At 46.2% G+C, this 19,819-nt stretch overlaps 1 non-coding gene across 1 annotated transcript; it reads left to right on the plus strand.

Moving 5' to 3' along the window:
• Positions 1-19,223: 19,223 nt before the first annotated feature.
• On the plus strand, positions 19,224-19,330 carry LOC141572629 (U6 spliceosomal RNA). The gene has a single exon (XR_012497937.1). It is a non-coding gene; the product is annotated as a U6 spliceosomal RNA (small nuclear RNA).
• The last annotated feature ends 489 nt before the right edge of the window (positions 19,331-19,819 follow it).

The raw sequence follows: 19,819 nt of genomic DNA on the forward strand, positions 1-19,819 counted from the left end.
GAAACAAGAACAGTAGGTGTGCTGGGGTGCCCGGATGGCTAATTGGTTAGAGCGTGAGCTCTGAACAACAGGTTGCAGGTTCGATTCCCACATGGGCCACTGTGAGCTGCGCCCTCCTTAAAAAAAGAAAAAAAAAAAGATATAATATGATGGAAAGATGTTTTTATAATATATTGTTAAATGGAAAAAGCTGGCTGCAGACAGACCATATGGTAAGATACATTTTGATTTAAAGAATAAAGTTTTTGGGTGGCCGGCTGGCTCAGTTGGTTAGAGCACGAGCTCTCAACAACAAGGTTGCCAGTTCAATTCCCACATGGGACGGTGGGCTGTGCCCCCTGCAACTAAAGATTGAAAATGGCAACTGGACTTGGAGCTGAGCTGCGCCCTTCACAGCTGGATTGAAGGACAACAACTTGACTTGGAGCTGATGGGCCCTGGAGAAACACACTGTTCCCCAATAAATAAATAAATAAATTAATTAATTAAATTTTTTTTAAAGAAAATAAAGTTTTGTTTTGGGTTTTTTTTTCCAACAGAAATATTCAACAAGCTAATTGTGTTTCTCCTGTGTGAAGCCGTGGAACGATAGAGTAAATAAGAACCAACTTCTTGCTGTGAAAGAACTTACAGTTCAGGGGAAGAGGTGGTGGTGGTAGTGGCAGACAGACACATAAGAAGAGGGATGTTTCTCTATGGTAACTTTCCAGAGGAGATAACACTTCAGTTGAGTTTTGAAATAAATTAGTCAGACAAATGAATAGGGCAGGTGTAACCATGGAAGTTGACCCCCCCCCCATCCCTTCTATCAATCATAATCCCATTTCCGTTGCTCGTGATTGGTTTAGGAATGGGAATATGGGCAATCCTAGCCAATGTGAGGTGAGGGGAAATCTGCTAGGGGGCTTCTGAGAAGAGTTTTGAGTGCCTAATAAAGACACTAGACATGATCTCTTTTTATTCCTGTGGGTGTCGTTATGGCTAAGAGTGAAGTTGGAATCTACTGACATCTTCCAACCCAGAGAGGATTCAACTTTACAATGAACCTGATCCCAAGAGTGGCAGAGAAAAGAGACAGGAGCTGTCTCCTCAACATTTTTGAGCTGTTTATTCTATAATGCTTGGGGTCCATCTTGCCTCTACATCAAGTGAGATCATGTATTTTCTGATTATTTAGGCCTGTTTAAGTCAGGGTGTTCTGCTACTTGCAGCTGAGAGCATGCTAGCCATTGCAGCAGAGCCTTCCAGGCACCAAAAATAGGTGAGAGAGAATGGCCTGTGTAGTTCAGTATGGCTGCAGGGGACACTGTATGGGGAGGAGGAATGCCGAGGGCTGACAATGAAGAGGCCAGTAGGGCCAGGTCATGACAAGATTATGTCATCAAAGGTTCCATGACTTCATCCTGAGGCCACTGGGGAGCTGGCCAAGAGTTTTAAGCAGCAAATCTGTATCTTAGGAAAATCATTCTAGCAGCTAAGAACAATTTGCAGGAGGGAGGGAGGGAGGGAGGGAGGGAGGGAGGGAGGGAGGGAGGGAGAGAGAGAGAGAGAGAGAGAACACTAGCTCAGGGAGATCAGTTGGAAGACTGATGCATATGTGTAGAGATTATTGAGCAATGGCAGTGAAGTGCTGCGCAAAAGAAAGTCAAGAAATATGAAGGAGGCCGAGTTGCCAGGCTGGGTGTTCCGCTGGCTGTGGTGGAGAAGAGAGGGGGTGGGGCTCCCTCCCAGGGTTCAGGCTTTAGTGCCATGGACTTTGAAAGGTAATACCAGAAGAAGGCTTGTGTGCGAAACGAGAATTTGGGCCAGATGTGGTATATACATGGTGCCCCAAGGGACTAGGAGCGTAGGGAAACCTACTGAAGGGCATCGATTGCCTTTCTTCTGCTAACCATCTTGATTAGCTTTGGGGAGTTCTTCCTCTATCACTGGACAGAATCTTGGGGGGCCTGCCGTCAGTCTGGCCAAAGGGTGGAGCACAATCCAAGACTGGACAATTCAATGCATTTCTTGGAAACTGAACCTTGACTTGTCTCAAACCAAGGTATTCAGTCATACCTAAGATGAGGTTTTGTCCCCTCAACTTACAGACTCAGCCAGGGCTTGTATGTAAGAAGTATATTTGGGAAATGATTCCAGGAAGCAGGAGAAAGGAATTGGGGAGAGAAATTTAAACTAAAGGTTATCACATTGGATGCTCCAGCCCACTGAAACCTTGAGGAGTAGAACATGAGTCTCAGAACAGTCTGCAAGGTGGGGTGAAGGGAGTGACCCATGTCCATTGGCTCCTGACCCCACTAGGTAAGGGGGCTCACCCATGCATCCCTGGGTTCCCATGCATGTCTGCCCAGCAGGCTCCCACAGGCACCTCACGTGGCAGCATCAGAGAAGCTTGAGGCAGGATGTGAGAGGCTGCAGCACATCTCATTTTGAGATGAAGCACTTTCAGTGCAAATTGGGTCAAAACCTGTGCACAAAAGACGAGCGGCAGTAGAGGGGAGGCTGAGAGGAGATGAGGCAAGGCACAAGAGATACGTGATAGAGGCCTCAAAAGGCTGCTGGCTGCTGCTCCTGGATCTCCAGAACTATTCCCACGGTGTCCTCTCCAGGGCCTCATGGTCCAGCTCATCTTTCAGTTCTGCAAGTCACAGCATAGCCTTCCAGTAGATTCCTTTTGGGCTCACATTAGCCATAATCTGTTTCTGTTGCTTAAGACCAAAAAAACGCTAATGGATACAGTACACGACATCCTACAGAGCGAACTCAAAAATGATTGTGGAGCAAATAACAAAACATTTCCCTGTGGTATTTCTTCAAAGGTCCTTTGGTAAAGTTGGAAGGCTGAGGCATGTCTTCTGAGAGTATGGCCTGCCCCCATTGTCCTCCTTGAATCTAAGAGAGCACTTAGACTCTTGGGGGTGGGTGGTCCACCTACTTTATCACCTGACTGAGAACAGCAGGACATCACCAACAGCCCTGGATGGGTGTGCTCCTGGGCTGAAAGAGCGTCCTCGAGGTACAGCACCTAAGAGTGGGTCTGCTTAGACCAAGCCTCTTGGTAAGAGGCTTCATGAGTTTATGGACATAGGACGGAATCACACTGTAACGGAAACATATGAATGTGTGTGTGTACGTGTGCATACACATGCACATGCGTGCTTGCGTACCTATTGGGCCAGCTATCCTCAGTAGAATAGTATTGATGGTCACCAACCAACTGTCACTTATAGGGATCCGTGAAGAAAAGGCAGGGAGAGAATAGCACAAGTAAAGACAAGTTGGCGAATAGAGACATACTGAGTGCTGTTCATTTTTTCATTCTATCAGCATTAACTAAGCTTACATATTGGGTACCTGTGCCCTCAAAGGAGCTCCAAGTCTAATAAAGCTGACACAAATGTAAAGTTTAATAGGAAATTATAAAAGCTAAGATCGAGGTATATGCAATGGAGTATTTTATTATGGGAAATCTGGAAAGACTGCCTAGAGGAGGAAGTGCTTGGGTGGGTCTTGAAGGACAGGGAGGAGTTTCCAGGCAGATGATGGGGGAATAGGAAATAAGAAACAAGAAATCAGCATAGTAAAATCACAGAGGTATCAAACAACACGGTGCATTAAGGGACAAGTGAAAGGTAAAGGTGGGAGGTAGCTAGGGCGTTTGTACTTGACCTTACAGGAAGAGGGGAGCCATTGAGGATTTCATTTGGGAAATGTCACTCGTGTATGCATGTTTTATATATTTGAAACAAAACATACGGGTGATGTTTAAAAAAAGTTCAAATAGTACAGAAAAAGTGAAAAGTAAACCCGCCCCCCACCCCCCACTGTCCTCTCCCACCTAAACCCTTTGAGAACCTTAACAATTTCTTGTGGATCCCTCCAAATATTTTCTAGACACCTTTAAACACCTTTGTGGATATATATATATTTTTTTCTAGCAGATGAATTCATGTTCTATGTACTGATATGAAGCTCACTTTTTCTCTTAACAGTGTCTCCTAGATATCTTTTCATATTACATAGAGGTACATCTCATTCTTTTCAATATCATAATATTGCTTAACATAGGTGAACGGATTACCCTCCAAAATTATTATGCCCATTTATATAGTCACTACGCATGCATAAATGTTCCAGTTAGCTTTCCTCCATGTCAACCTTCTAGCAATCTTTTATTTTTTTTCTTTAAGGAGGGCGCAGCTCACAGTGGCCCATGCAGGGATCGAACCTGCCCATGCAGGTGTTATTAGCACCACGCTCTAACCAACTGAGCTAACCAGCCACCCCCAATCCTTTTAAACTTGATAATATGATATCTCACTGACAATCTTAACAATCAGGTATTTCATTGTTTCAATTTGCATTAACTAGTTTAATTATAAGTGAGGTTGCTTATCTTTCTACTGTGTTCATTGATCATTTGTATTCGTTTTGATGCAAACAACATGTTCATATCCTTTATCTATTTTTATGTCTGTTAGTTTTATTAACTTCTAAAAATTATTTATATTTTATTGAAATTAGACTTTTGTTTAGAAAAGAAATCATAACAGTATATATACGTCTGCGTGGGTTTTCTCCGGGTTTCCTCCCACATCCCACAGATATGCACAGGGGGTAAATTGTGTGTCTCAGTTGTCCCAGACTGAGTGAGTTTGGGTGTGTGTGAGTGGCCCTGTGATGGAAAGGGGTCCTGTCCAGGGTGGGTCTCGCCTTGCGCCCTGAGCTGCCTAGACAGGCTCTGAACTGGAAAAAGCCTGTTGGAAAATCATCTTACTTGTTTTTATTAATCTTTCTTAAATGTATGCATGTTTCACATTTATTTTAATGTTTAATATTAGAAATGTTTTGGGTCTTTATTTAGAGGTTTAATAATGTTCTTGTGACCAGAAATATGCCCTAGGAACTTCACTCTTGTTTAATCAATTAGCCTATGGTAAAATTGGTTTCATTATATGTCATTTCACTTTAAAGTCGCAGTTTCCAAGAACCTGTCGATGACATCAAGTGAGGACATACTACATATCTTACGTATATTAGTTATCATTTGACTTTACAGTGTTTTTGCCATATGGAAATTTAAAGTGGTTTCTTTTTTTATAATCCAGGAAACCATACTAATTCCTTTATTTTATATCCTCCCATATCGTAAACACATTTCATTGTTTCTTTCCTCTTCGGTTTTGGTTCTTTTTTAAATTAAATTTATTGGGATAACATTCGTTAATAACATTATGTAAGTTTCAGGTGTACAGTTCAATAACACATCATTTGTATGCTGCAATGTGTGTTCACCACCCAAAGTCTATTCCCCTTTTGTCATCATATATTTGACCCTAGCCTTTACCCTCCTCTTCCTTCTCCCACCCTTCTTCCCCTAAAGTTTTGATGTTCTCAAATGTATCATTTTTTTTAAATAGCTTCTACAGGTTAATGTCATGCCTGAAAGTCTGCCCATTCCTAGGTTATGAAATAATTCATCAGTGTTTTCCTCCAACAATATTATGATTTCATCATTTATGTTAAAATCTTGATTCTCTCTGGAATTTAACTTACTTGTGTACATCCCTGAGCACACACGTTGCTGGCAACTTGCTCTCTTCGTGGTCCTCTATATTCCTAGTTACTTGCGTTTGTTTAGTCATGTTTGGATTTTCTTTACCAAGAGCGAGTCTTCCATCTCTAATTTATGGGTGACACTTAACCATGAGAGCCCATGGCCAAATTGCAAGTGATAAAGACAAAAGTAACAGAAAATTCTGAAGCCTGTTGTCCTGTCCATATCTGAGACCTTTCATATTCTACTCAAGAAGGGTAACTGCAAATGTGGACGCTCATTATGTTATGGAAAGGGCGCAAGTGAGTAAAATAGTGACCACTGCTGGTGAGGATGTGGTGGTTAGGGTACATACACTGATTCTGCTGGGACTGTACCTGGGAACGGCCCTTCTGGGCAGCAGGGTGGCAAGCTGTGCCAGGAGGGTTCATGTTCTTTGACCCAGTTAGTCTACTTCTGAGGGTTACCTGCACCAATAACCAGAGAAGCTAACATCCACATACGAGAGAGTTTATCACAACAAAATTAATAAGGAACATTAAAACAGTTGTAATAGCCATAGGTTATGATGAGATAAATTAATAATGCTTCAGTCATATCAGAGAATATTTTACAGCAATTTACAATGATTTAAAGAAATAGTCAATGTCATAGGGAATATTTAAGATATAATTTTAAGTGAAAAAATATAAGAATACAACTACTTGTAGAGTATGAGACATTTTTTTTCCGGATTATGTGCGTATGATGTATGTCTGTGTGTTATGTATACATTAGTTGCTCTGAATTTGAGCAAGTCACTTTTCCTCTCTAATGGTCAGTTTTATCCTCTGTAAAATGGGACACTGGTGATACTTACCTCATAGATTTGCTGTAGGGATTAATTAAGACTGAACAAATAAAACAAAACAAACCATGACAAAAATAATTAAAGAGCAAAAAGAAATACCTTAAAATGCCAGCCATGGTGGGGTTACAGATGCTTTGAGTTTTCTTCTTTACAAAAATTTGGTATTTTTCAAATTTTCTAAAATGACATAATATAATTAGGAAATAAGTAAATGTACGTAAGTGTGCAAATTGTTTCTATTGTTCTTTACATAACAACTTACATAGCTTAAATGTAAACAATTGAATTCTTAAACAGAAAATACATTCTAACGGTCAAAAAATTTAAAGTTATAAAACCGTATACATAATGGAGAAAGTGAGTCTCTTGCCCAGCTCTGTCCCACAAGCACCAAGGTATTCTCTGAGGTGACACCCATTATCACCAGTTTGTTGTTTTTTCCTAATGTGATTTTTGAGATAGAAAAAGATTCCTACACCTAGTAACTTAATCTGGATCTGACAGAAACCTAACTCAAAGTGGCTTATGCAAAAAAGGGAATTTTTTAGCTCATGTCCTGGAAAGCTCACGGGTAGTATCTGGCTTCAAACATGGCTGGGTGCAGGCCCTCAAACACCACCATTAGATATGTATTTATAACTCTTGGCTCTGCTTTCGTTGGTGTTGCCTTCATTCTGAGATGAAGGCTCTCCCTAGAAAGCCTCAAAGATAGCCACTGATGGTTCCAGGGTTATAGGCTACAAGCTCAGTAACCTCCATGAAAAAGCAGCATTGCTCTCCTGGTAACCCTGCCAAGGATCCCAGGTTTTCCTTTCATTGGTCTGACATGGATCACGTGACTGCCTGGGGACCAATCACTGTGCTCAAGGCCGTAGAATGCTCTGATCAGCCAGGCAGCCTGAGGTCAGCCTCACTGGAACCAAGAATAAGACAAAATGAGTTCCTGCAAGGAAAAGTGGGCTTTGTCACCAGAGAATGCTGAATAGGTGGAGTAAGACAGGTGACAATCACCATGCCCTACTGTTTCAAGTAGAAGGTCCATTTACTGAACGAGTTACACTCTTCTTTTCAGAGAGCCATGCAAAAAGGGGGTGCCCGCATTCCTGCCAGTGGTTTTGCATGTGTATGGTGTGAACATCTCTAGAGGGCTTGAGTGATGCTAAGTCCAGCCACTTACACAATAGCTCTTTTTAAGTTAACACTCTGATTCTAGAATTTATATAAAAATGAAAAGAATCTGAGCAGACAATGCAATGCTGGAGAAGAACAAAACTTCAGAACTTACACTACCATATAAAAAAAAAAAACTCATTACAAAACTTGAATAATTAAGACAATATAGTATTGGCACAGATTAGACAAGTATGATACACAGAACAGAGAACCCTGAAATAGACTCAGACATATATGATCACTTGATTTATGGGAAAAGGGCCACTACAATTCATTGGCAGGAAAAGATAGTTTCAAAAACTTGCGCTGAAAATTCATATGGGGGCTAAAGGGAGTGAACCTTGACTCTTATCTCACACTGTACACAAATGTGAATTCAATGTAGATCAGAGTCCTAAGTGTGAAAGATAAAACAATAAAGCTTCTAGAAGAAAACTCTTACGGCCTTGAGGTAAGAAAAGATTGTTTAAACATATCATATACACACTGGAAAAATCAACCGTTAAGAAAAAGGTTGAAAAGATTAAAATTAAGAACTTCTGTTCATCAAAAAATACCACTAAGAGAGTGAAAAGGTAAACCACAGATTGGAAAAGATACTGGCAATACAGGTATCCAACAAAGGATTCATACTTAGACTGTTTAAAGAACTCTTGTACATCAAGAAAACAAAACCCGACAACCTATTTTTTAAAAAGTAAGCAAAAGGGGTAGCTGGTTGGCTCAATTGGTTAGAGTGTGGTGTCAATAACATCAAGGTTGCCGGTTTGATTCTCATACTGGCCACTGTGAGCTGCGCCCTCCCTAAATAAATAAATAAATAAACAAACAATAAGCAAGAGACTTGAATACTCACAAATCATCAATTAGCATATGAAAAGGTGCTGCACATCATGCTCATCTGTGAAATGCACATTTAAACCACAATGAGATACTAGTGTACACCTACCAGAATAGCTAAAATGAAAAGGACCAACATTTTCAAGTGTTTGCAAGGATGTAAAGCAACTGGAACGCTCATACATTGTTAGTAGGAATATAAATTGATATAGTACTTTGAAAAACTGGCATTATTTACCAAAGCTACACACACACACACCCCTATGTCTCAGGAGTTACACTCCTGGATATATACCCAACAGAAATGAGTATGCGTATGTCCAAAAGAAATGTACAAGAATGTTCACAGCAACACTATGTATAATAGCCACAAATTGGGAACAACCTAAATGTCCATTAATAGTAGAAAGGATAAATAAATTTATAACATTATACACACACACACACACACACACACACACACACACACACACACACAGTGGAATATTATATAGCCATGAGAAAGAACAGACAATTGCTACATGAGGCAATGCAAATGAACCTCTTGGACATAATGTTGGGGGGGAAAAGCCAGGCACAAGCAACTATATACTATATGACTCCATTTATATGGAATTCAAAAACAGACAAAACGAATATATGGTGATAGAGATCAAAATAGTGGTTGCTCAATAGAGGGGAGGGTATGACTGGCAGGGCACATGAAAGAGCCTTCTGGGCGCTGGAAACGTTCCGAATCTTGACCTGCGTGGTGGTTATAATTCATTGAAGGTGCACTTAAGATGTGGAAAATCTACCATTTGTAAGCTATACCTCAATTTTTAAAAACAACATTAAAAAGTTTAAACCATCAGTGTCCATCAATGTCTCCCTAATGCTTACAGGAGAAAATCCAGATTTTTCTTCAGAGCACTGATCCCAAATGTAATTACTTCATTGTTTGGCTTCTACCCGTTCCCCGCTAGACTGTAAACTCTATGAAGTCAGGACCATGACTATACTTTTCACTGCTGTAATCCCAGCTCCTAGCACAGTTCCTGGGAAAGAGAAGATGTGCAATCAATACATATGTTTAATAAATTAATGAATGCATAGTGGCTTTACCTTGTTCAATAGCAACACTTCTGAGCTCCGTCTCCAGCCTCCTCTCACAGGTTTCTGGAAACTTGCTAGCACTCACTCCCCAGCCCTGCAACGTGGCTTACTCCTGCTGTACAGGCAGTGTTCTTGTACATGTCCAGCCTTTGCATAAGCTGTTCTGGAATGTCCTTTCCCCTTCCTCTGTCCCACAAACTCCTGCCTAGCCTCCAAGGCCTTCCAAACTCCCCCACAATTCACTCCTTCATGCTCTTAAAACTGGAATTCAGCATGGTTATCATTATGTCTTTATTTCTATGGCTCCACACCTCCCTGACTTTGAGACCTTAGACAAATTGCCTAACTTTCTGGGCTGGTCTTTCTCAGTTTGCATGCACCCCCTCCCCCAGATCTAGTCTTTATCTTTCTCTTCCCTTTGTGTGCCCCAGAAGGCTGACCTCTGTGGACTACATCACCTAGGAAACCTTGCTGTCTGGTCCCCTGTGGATTCACCCAATAGGAAGCACCAGCAGGAGCCAGAAGAGAGGGTATTAATTCATCCCTCCCACCCTTGTTCTCTACAGCCCCAGCTTTACTGGTGACAACCCTCCCTTCAGACCTATAGCTGGTAAGAGCTCCCCACTGTTGCTAACCTTGGGGTACCCCACCATCCCCTGTAAGTTTCCTTAACCCTTCCCTCTTCTCTGTAAAGAGTGCCCTTATTAAACTCTCTTTAAGAAACCCTTCAGTTGCCATCTTTTTCCTACTGGGACCTGGTCTCATATACTCTCTAACCCTCATTTGCTCATTTGTAAACTGGGAGACAACTGTGGTGATTAAATGAGATGGTGTATATGCAGTGCTTAGTATAGTGCTGACCACAGAAAGCGTTCAAAGCACATAAACTACCTTTATCGTTATTATGATTTTGTTCCATCATTTGGCTGTGAGCGCCTTGCTTCTTTCAATAGAGATGCAATCAATATTGTTGAATGAATGAAAATGAATGAATGAATGGGTGAGCAGTCACACAGAGTAAGACAAGAGTCACTGTATTTCTTACAGAATCTTTGTATTTAACTGAAGAACTTCCTAATAAAACTGTCTTAACTAAGGTAGTGAGCTCCCCATGTCGGAAGGTGTACAAGCTCTGGAGATAGACAATCAACTGATAGTGATATTGAAACAAAGTTCAGCAGAGCAAGTGGCTTGGGGCAGGAGGAGTTGGTTAGACTTTTTGAGACCTTTCTAGCCCCCAGATTCTAGAATTCTCTGACTCCAGGAATCAGAGGAAAAGGAAACAGAAAATCCCCTGGCCACAGGTTCTGAAGAATGAACAAGGGCAAATATACACATGGACTCACAATATTTTGGTTCAGCTCTTGAATACCACCCAGTTGCCCAGCCTCATTTACAGAGGAACAAAGGAAGCCCAGAGAAGGGAAGGGACTGGTCCAAGGCCACACAGACAGGCTGGAGACCAGCTCTCCTAACTCCTAACCTGGTTCTGCTGCCACATGTGTCAGGCCTCGGAAGAAAATGCATTTCTACAAATTCTGCAAAGATGACTTTTCTCCATACCTTTCCAGAATCAGATGCAGATCACACTAATGGGTTCATGGGCAGGCAAGGAACCAGGCTAGGGGCAAGGAGGAGGCACCAGCTGAGACCCTCCCCAGGATAACTCATAAGGTAAGAAGACTTGGTGGGGGAGTGGAGACAGGAGCCATGTCCTCACCATTTGGGGACTCTTGGGGCAGAGGGAACAGGTGTGATTACTGTGGTGGCCCAGAGCAGAGCAGGGACCCCTGCGAGCAGCTGCAAGAACGCAGCTCTCAGAACTTTCCAGCAGAGTGATCCATGGGGTGTAAGCTCCTAGTCCCCCACAGGCACAGCATGGGCTGCATAACCACCAGCCACCAATTTGGGAAAGGAGATTCCTGCCCAGGTTGGGGAGAAGAACTAGGAGTCATGAGGTTCCTTCCCCAGTCCACAAAATCCTAGGATCTTAAGGTTGGGAAAAATCAAGTTCATCTGTCTTAATATCCCTGTGGGATATTGGAAGCATCTCTACAACATTCTATGATAGCCAGGAATTATCTGGAGCCCTCCCCTGAGTCATCTAAGACACAATTGTCCCAGCCCTAAATCACTAGCAACTCTCACCTGGACCCTTCCCACCACTTCCCAACTACTCTCCCTGTTCCGAGCCTCCCCTCTCCTCCCCTTCTCCACCTAGAAGCCAGAGGAGTGTGAGTGGTAATTACCAGATCACTCTCCTTACAGCCTTCCTGGAGTGGCCCTTTACACTTGAAGTCCCCAGGTTCACTGGGCCCTTCTGGATTGGCCTTTGCCCGCCTCTCTGACTGCAGTCCAATAACTCTCCCTTTACTTAGCACACTGGCCACCCCAGCCTTCTTTCTGCGCCTCAGTCAGGCTAAGCTCATTTCTGCCTCAGGGATCTTGCGCTTGCTGTTGCCTCTGTCTGAATCATTCTTCCTCCAGATCTTAGCACACCTAGTGGATGCTTAGGTATGCCCACGCAGATGCCCCTTCAGGCCTGAGGTCTTCACCTCCCAGCTGCAGAGAGTGTTGGTTGGCGGCAGCTCTCAGTAGAGACCCTGTGAGAATGACCCCGCTGAAGATGGCTGGCTTGCCCAAAGTCTTGCTCCTTCCTGGAGGCAGCTGATCAAGGTGGGGTACTAAGGCCCGGCCCTGTTGCCTCCAGCTGGGACAACTCTGAAAGGATATTTGCTCCAGAACTCCCTGAGGCTCAGCTGAGGCCTTTGTTGTGATTGCACCACAGCCTAACGTCTTCCTTTACCCGACCCTGCCTCACTCACTGGCCATAGGTATTGAGCCCATGAGTGTGCCCCCATATCCGTCTTCAATTCTGCGTCCAGGAGTCTGATCTGAGCCAGCGTAGAGGGCATCTCCTCCCAGGCCACCACGGTAATGTTGCCCCAATCTCTCTGTCACCCTACCCTATTTTATTCTTATCACTTTTTGAAACTACCTCTCATTTTTGTTTGTTCATTCCATGTGTTGTCTCTTTATCCTACTAGACCATCAGTTCCACAGGAGCTGCTGTCTTGTCCTTACTGTGTCCCCAGAGCCGATGACAGTGCTTAGTACATAGCTGGTGCTCACTCAATATCTGTGGACTGAACAAATGCATGAGAAGGACTGAGTGGGTGAAGATATGAATGACTCTTCGAGTGATGCCTGCCTTTCTTGCTCTCTCCTGCCCTGCCCCACCCCCCAGAGCCCCTGAGCCAGGCTGCGGCCCCTCCCCCATGTGACCCCGGCTGAGCTGGGGCCTCCTGAGAGGATGGAGCCTGCAGCCGCCTTGGCTGCTTGCCCTGTATTGATCAAAGCTGGGAGGCCTGCTGGCTGAGGTCTGTCCCAGCCGTAGGGGCGGGGGAGTGGGAGGGGTATTCTGGCTGAGATTGGTGCAGGGCTTGCCTGGGGCAGAGTAGTGCTAGCTAAAGATCCATCTGCTTTAAGGGGCTGACAGTACCCCTTCCCCACACCTCTCAGTGTAGGCCAGACTAGTCCCAGGATGGCTGGGCAAGAGCGTGGGGACACAGAAGCAGGGCTGCAGTTGGGCTTGGGCAATGAATGCTCTTAGCCTCTTGCAAAGCGACACACTTGATGGCACATCACTATTTACGGAGATTTTTCTGTGCTCCGTCTCTTGGGGCTGAGGGGTGGACAAGCACCTCTTTATACAGGCCTATTGAGCATCCCCTGTGCAAAGCACTGTGTAAGACCCAGGGATGAGGTTCTCAGTGAGCTTGGGTTCTGGCGGGAATCACATTGTAGCAAATCTTTGTGATCCAGGGCACAGGAAAGGAAATGCTGAGAGTGGTGCCAGGGAAGAGGCCCAAGGATGGGCCCTCACTTCAGAGTCTTGACTTGAGAACGAACAACAGAGATTATTCCTATGTGGCCAAGAGGGACCTTGGTCCAGAGAGGAGAAGTGACTTGCCCAAGGTCACACGGCTCTTAGCCGTTAAGCTGGGGCTGGAGCCTAGTCTCCTACCCTGCAGGTGGACTCCAGGGGCAGGATGCTCTGGCATCCTCAGTGTCCTGCCTGCACACACTGGGTACCTCCTCTGGCCATGGGTGATGGAGATGATACGAGGATGGGCTGAACACCCACTCTGACCTCAGAGCTCAAAGCCCAGAAGAAGAGCGCGAATGCACGTGTATACACACACACACACACACACACACACACACACACACACACACCAGTAATTCAAACTGGTCCCATGATGAAGGTTCCCAGAGCTGGGAAATAAGATGGCAGAAAAGGAAAAGAGTAACTGCATCAGAGACAATCTGGGAAGACCTTACAGAGGAGGTAGTCCCTGAACTGTCTTAAAGATGGGTGAGTTTTAAAAAGCTGGAGACACTGTGAAGAGCCTGGGCAGCCCAGGAGCTGGGGCACACCATGAGGAAACACCTGGAGGCCTCCTGGGCAAAGGCAACAGCCCCCTTCCAGGTCTGCAGACGCCAGACTCCCTACCTTTCTACCTATAACCCACACCACTGCCAGAGTGAGCTCTGAAATATGAGTGACTATGCCACTCCCCTGTTCAAAGCCCGTCAGTGGCTCCCCACTGCCCTCTGAACAATGTCCTGTCATCATAGAACTTGAATGCTAGAGGTCACTTCAGACGTACTGTGTCCACCCACTCCAGTTTTACAGAGAAGAACACTGAGGTCCAGAGAGAATCACGTAGTGAGTCAGGGGCCATGCGGGAGCTAAAATAGTGGCCTTCTGAACCCTGGGCTCTTTCCCTGACACCACACCCTCTGCCCTGCCCCTACCGCCCAGCTGGTATTTAAGGAGCTTAGGAAAGTCTGGGCATCCTCATCTCTGGCTAAAGTCTGATATCAAAGCTGGGAGGGACCCTAGCTAGCACTTAACTCTGGCCCTCATTTTACAGACAAGCAAACTGAGGCCAGGAAGGCAAGAATAGAATCATTGTGACTCATCAGCTTTGCAGTTAATAAAATACTTGCACAAAGGTTCTTACCTAACTCACAACTCTGGGAAGTAGACAGGATAAAAGTTATCATGACCATTTGATAGATAAGGAAACTGAGGCCAAAATAGCAGAGTGATGGCTCAGGGTCAATTGGTGGCTTCATTTATTCATTCTTCATATATACACTATGCATTTGTTCTGTGGCAGACCCAGTGCTGGGTACAAGCAGGGGACAAGATCGGCCTGTGTGCTGGATGCTCACAGTCTATCTTATAATTCCAACACGCGGCAGCTGCAGTGTCCTGCAGGGGAACACCAGCCCGGGAAGCCCAGGGGCTGGGAAGCCAGTGGCAAGACTTTGGGGGGAGGGGGCAGGTGGTATTTCAGGGGAGTTCAGGGTAGGAGCTCTGGAGAGAGAGAGTTCCAGGCAGGGCCCTGGCCAGCCTCATGCTTCCTGCCTGCCAACCCCAGCTCCTTCCTGGAGGATTTAAGACTGTGTCGAGCAGTTGTTTTAAATTTCCGGGCAGGGGGCTGCAAGGAGGGGGAGCTGCAGGCCGTCTGGGGTGTGGGCTGCTATTTACCAGGGCCCTTTGTGGGATGCAGCTCTCCAGGCTGGAGGCTCCCACAATTGCTTCCAGCTGGGCTGTCAGCCAGCCCAAGGAGTTGGGGGGGGGGGGGGACACAAGAGAGGAGCACAGGAGCATAAGGGGTCCCTTCCTGCCCAGCGTCCTTTCTGCCTTCCTGGGTGGCTGCTCTTACTGGTATATCAGGCCTGGCTGGGCATCCTCGGACATAAATGTATCTATAAACTGGAATCCATCCGGCCTGGACGTTCCTGAGCTTTATGGCCTTTATGCACTTAATCTTTCATTTCCTCTCCCCTGCTTCATCTCCCCGCTCACTTCCCCTCTTTCCCGGGAGGAATTGCTCTGCTCCCCTCCCCCACGGAGGCTCCATGGCCCCTTTGTCAGGAGGTACCTGTGTGTACAGCTGTCCTGGCTCCCTTGTCTCTGTCTGGGCCCCCACCATTCTTTCCCTTTGCTATAACAGGAGTGAATGACCACCACTTGGCCTAAAATCCCCCCCTTGGTGCCTCACCACCCATAGGACAAACTCCTTTTCCAGGCAGCCAAGACCCTTACCCCCCCAGTCCCTCCACCCCCGCTCTCTGCGCCCCTCAGCCACACCCAGAGCTCCAGCCAAACAAATTATAGCACATTGTGTCACTGCCCTCTCCCTTGCTCACATGAGTCCCTTCGTGCCCATCTTTCCCCCATTCAGCTCAGGCAGCACTTTCCAGAACCCCCACTCCCAAGGCAGGTCGGGGCCTGTCCTCTGTGGGCCTGAAGCCTTATTTTCTATAAAAGGAAAACATGATTTGGTCTTGTCTGCCTCACAGCCTACAAATAGATGAAGGGGGTAGCTTTGGAGGTTGTATAGGACTATATCAATCTGAGGGGAGAGGCTAGTTCTCCACCATTTTGGGGTAGGGGGTTCTGCTTTCATGGAAACATATTATTCTCATCTCGAGTCATTTGTTCTCTTTCCTGATGGAATTCTAGAACTAGATTCTGAAAGTGTGACTTGTCTCTGGTATCCCAGTCCCTGACCAGGATCTGGCTCAGGAAATCTCACACAGCAGAGATCTTTCAGTTCTTTCTCTTCATTTTATACAAGAAAGACCAAGGCCCAGAGAGGGAAAGGAACTCACCCAAGGTCACACAGCAAATCAAGGCAAGGTAGGGACTAGTTCTTTTAAAAGATACTAAGAAACCAGTTCATAACAGCCCTCTACTGGAAGCCAGAAGAAGACTAGGTTTTAGCCCCACTTTAGCCACCACCCCAGTCTCAAACATATTACAGACTGCAATCTCCTTGGTCACCTCGCCTGTCCCCCTCCCCACTTAAGTTTCCTTCCTGCCCATTCTAATTGGGGGTGGGGGCATGGACACTTTCTGAGAGAAGGCTCTGCTCCTTTAAGGCCCCTTCCTCCCTCCCTCCTCTTAGAGCAAAGCTCTCTGGAGAGCTGGGCCAGGACTGGAGGGAAGGTGGCAGGTCCCAGCTGCAAGGCCTGGTAGGTCCCACTCACAGAATGTGTGTATGCCAGACAAAGAATGTCAAATGCCCGTTTTGTTCTAACCACAGAGACCTGGGCTGGTATGGGAAAGAATGGAGCAGGATGGATGTGTATGGGCCAGGACAGGGTGGAATGGGTGAGGGTTTACTCTCTGAGGGTCCAGGAGGGTGAAAGGGCTCACATATGAGTCGGGTGAAATGGGGGTGACGAAGTCTGCCCTCCTAGACCCACGAGTGTTTTGGCACCTTGGAGGGTGGGGGTGGGGGAAGCCACTTGCCTGGTCCCACAGCAAGGTGGTAGGAACTTTGTAGCCCTATGTCCCACAGATCACACCGTCAGTAGGCTTTCTTGTCGGGTTTTTCTGCACCCTTCTCCCACCAGCTGTGGAGCCCTCCAAGGTGCCAAGCACTGTGCTATCCTTTCAACGTACCTTCTCTCTCCCAATCTTCAGAAAACCCCATGTGGGTGGCCTCATCACCCCCATTTCACCCGGGTGGAAAGTGATGGTCAGAGAGGGCAGTGACTTGTCTAGCCACTCAACTAGGGAAGAGTAGAACCAGGATTTAAAATTATCTAGCTCAAAGCCAGGCACTTATCACCTTTCCCTTGAGGGCAAAGGTTACTCCAAGCCAGATTTTAACTGGACAAAGGGATTCTCAGAAAGGTGAAGTGACTAGCCCCAAGTCACCGAGCCTGTTTGGGACAGGGACTGGCCAGCCCAGGCCTCCCACCTGCTCTGACTATCTTCAAGCCCTAAATGATCTTCTCTAGAACTCAGCTTCAGGATGTGGGAGACTGTCTTCTTTTTTGGGTCAGTTTAAGTCCCTGCATGTCACCTTGGAGCCCTAGAATAAGCAGGGGAATCTTGAAAGCTCGCTCCTTATCATTTGTGTGACTGTCTGCCAGAACTAACATCTAGGATTTGGGAGGCTTAGTGTGCTCCCCTGTAAATAGGTTCTGCCTTGTGGGGTGGCTGGAGGGTTCTAGGAGACAGTGAAGGCAAAACTCAGCAAAGCTGACCAGGTCTCAATGAAAGCTAATTTTCTCCTTCCCTCTCTCCTTTCTTCCTCCCTCCCTGCCTCTTCTTCTTGCCTCTTTGGCCTTGAGGTCAGATCAGGCCTGATTAATGGGCGACAGGAAGCTGGTTTAGCAGGGGCTGGGAAAGACAAGCAGGGAAGCAAGAGGAGGCAGGAGGCAGGAGAGGGGACAGGGACGATCAGAAAGAGGAGAAGGAGGTGGTGTGACAGAGCCTTGTCTTACTATTCCTGTTCAGAAGCACGAGTTCATGTCCTTCTCATAGCACTTGACTTACTCACTGCAGCCTCACCCTCCAGAACCCTGGTCTGCCCGTCCTGGGAGCTTCTCCACTCCTTGCCCCAGATTGTCCAGAGGAGGAGACCAAAACAGAGCTGTGGTGAGGCCCTGTTCAAGCACTGGCAGAGCATGGTCACAGAGTGGGGCCAGCCCCAGGGGCCTGCCAGGGTTTCCCTGCCTCATGGGCCCACTGGTTGTAAGGGGACTGGAATGGGGGTGGTGGAAGAGCTTGTCTTGAAGGCAGTGAGCACCCTGTTCTCACTCAAGCTGCATGTTTATTTGGGGTGACCTAGGGAGGCCAGAGATTATGGGAACCATAAGTCTGGACAAAACCCCCCACCTGGGTATCTCCTTGGACCCAGGTCTTCTGAGGCTGCTCCCCATTTACCCACATGCTCCCCGCCCTCCATTTAGGCTGAAAATTAACCGCCCCCAAATGAGTGGGAGGGGGGTGTGGACTTCAGATTTTCTGTCAGTGCGATTGATTCCTAGGTCTCTCACAGAAGATGCTCAGGCCCTTTAAAAACAAACAAACAAACAAACAAACAAATAAATAAATAAATGGAAGACCAGATTTAAAGTCTTGCCTGAATGCTCCCAGCCTAGCTTCTTTCTCCCTCCCTCCTCTTTCCCTCCCTCCTTCTCTTGGAGCTCCTGCAGCTTCCCCAGGGCCCCTCCTGGGCATTTAGACCTCCCAGTTGAGGGATAGGGCAGATGGGAATCTCTGTTCCTTCAGGGCTTGGAAAGTGCCCCGCACTGTGCTGCATACCTTGCCTCTCCGATTTCAGTCTCCTAACAACCTTACCAGTGTGGTTGTGTGATCCCCATAAGTATAGAACCTGGCAGAGAAGAAAAGTCAGGCTGAGAGAACTTGCCTGAGGCCACATCCTGGCAGATCTAGGGCTTGTCCTCAGGTCTTCCAAGATGAGTTGCTACACCATCCTGACCCAGGATCTCCAGGGTCAAAGTGCAGGGTCAGGCTGCAAGGGGCAGGCACTAGAACTAGAAGGGGCCTCACAGACCATTTTAGATGACCCGTTCTCATATGGATGAAGAGCCTGAGGCCCAGAGGAGGCAATAGGCTTAGCCAGGGTTCCATAGCAAGTTACTCTAGGTGCCATGTGAGGTGCTAGGAGCTGGAGAGTGAACCCAGTGGACAAAAGAAAAGATGCCGGTCTCATGAGCTCTTACTGATGGGGGACCAGCAATGCACCTAAGGTTCTGACAAGAGAAGTATGGGGGCCTCTAATTGTACAGAGTAGCCCCTCACCCAGTCTATAGCTGTTCGCAGGTCTCCTGGAGGAGGTGATTTTTGAGAATTGAAAGGGGGCTGAAGTGCTCGCTTCGGCAGCACATATACTAAAATTGGAACGATACAGAGAAGATTAGCATGGCCCCTGCGCAAGGATGACACGCAAATTCGTGAAGCGTTCCATATGTAAAAAAAAAAAAGAAAGGGGGCTGAAGACAGGCAGAGGAGGACCAGTGTGGAAAGAGTGTTCCAACATGGGCATTTTCTCCATCCTCCGCCCCTCAGGGAACCACTGGAGAGGTTTAAGGGATGAAGTACACTCCAGCTTAAGGTTGCCAATGAAATACAAGATGCCCAGTAAATTTAAATGTCACATAAACAACAGATTATTCTTATTTTTTAGTATAAGTATGTCCCATGCAACATTTGGGACACGATCTTGAAAAATTACTATTTATCTGAAATTCAAATTTAACTGAGAGGCCTGTATTTTTATATGCTATATCTGACAACTCTGCCCTGGCTGCCTTAAGGAGATGGGGTTCGGCAGTCTGAGACTGGAGACCAGAGGCAGCAAGGAGAGGTAGAGACGTTAGGAGATTGAGTTTGGATGGAGTAAGAGGGAGAAGGAAGAAGCAGGGCTAGGACCCTAACATCTGAGCAATCAAGTAGGGGCATG

The sequence above is a fragment of the Rhinolophus sinicus genome, chromosome 14 (genome assembly GCF_057876585.1).
Source record: "Rhinolophus sinicus isolate RSI-liver-muscle chromosome 14, RSI-T2T, whole genome shotgun sequence".
Classification (NCBI taxonomy): Eukaryota; Metazoa; Chordata; class Mammalia; order Chiroptera; family Rhinolophidae; genus Rhinolophus; species Rhinolophus sinicus.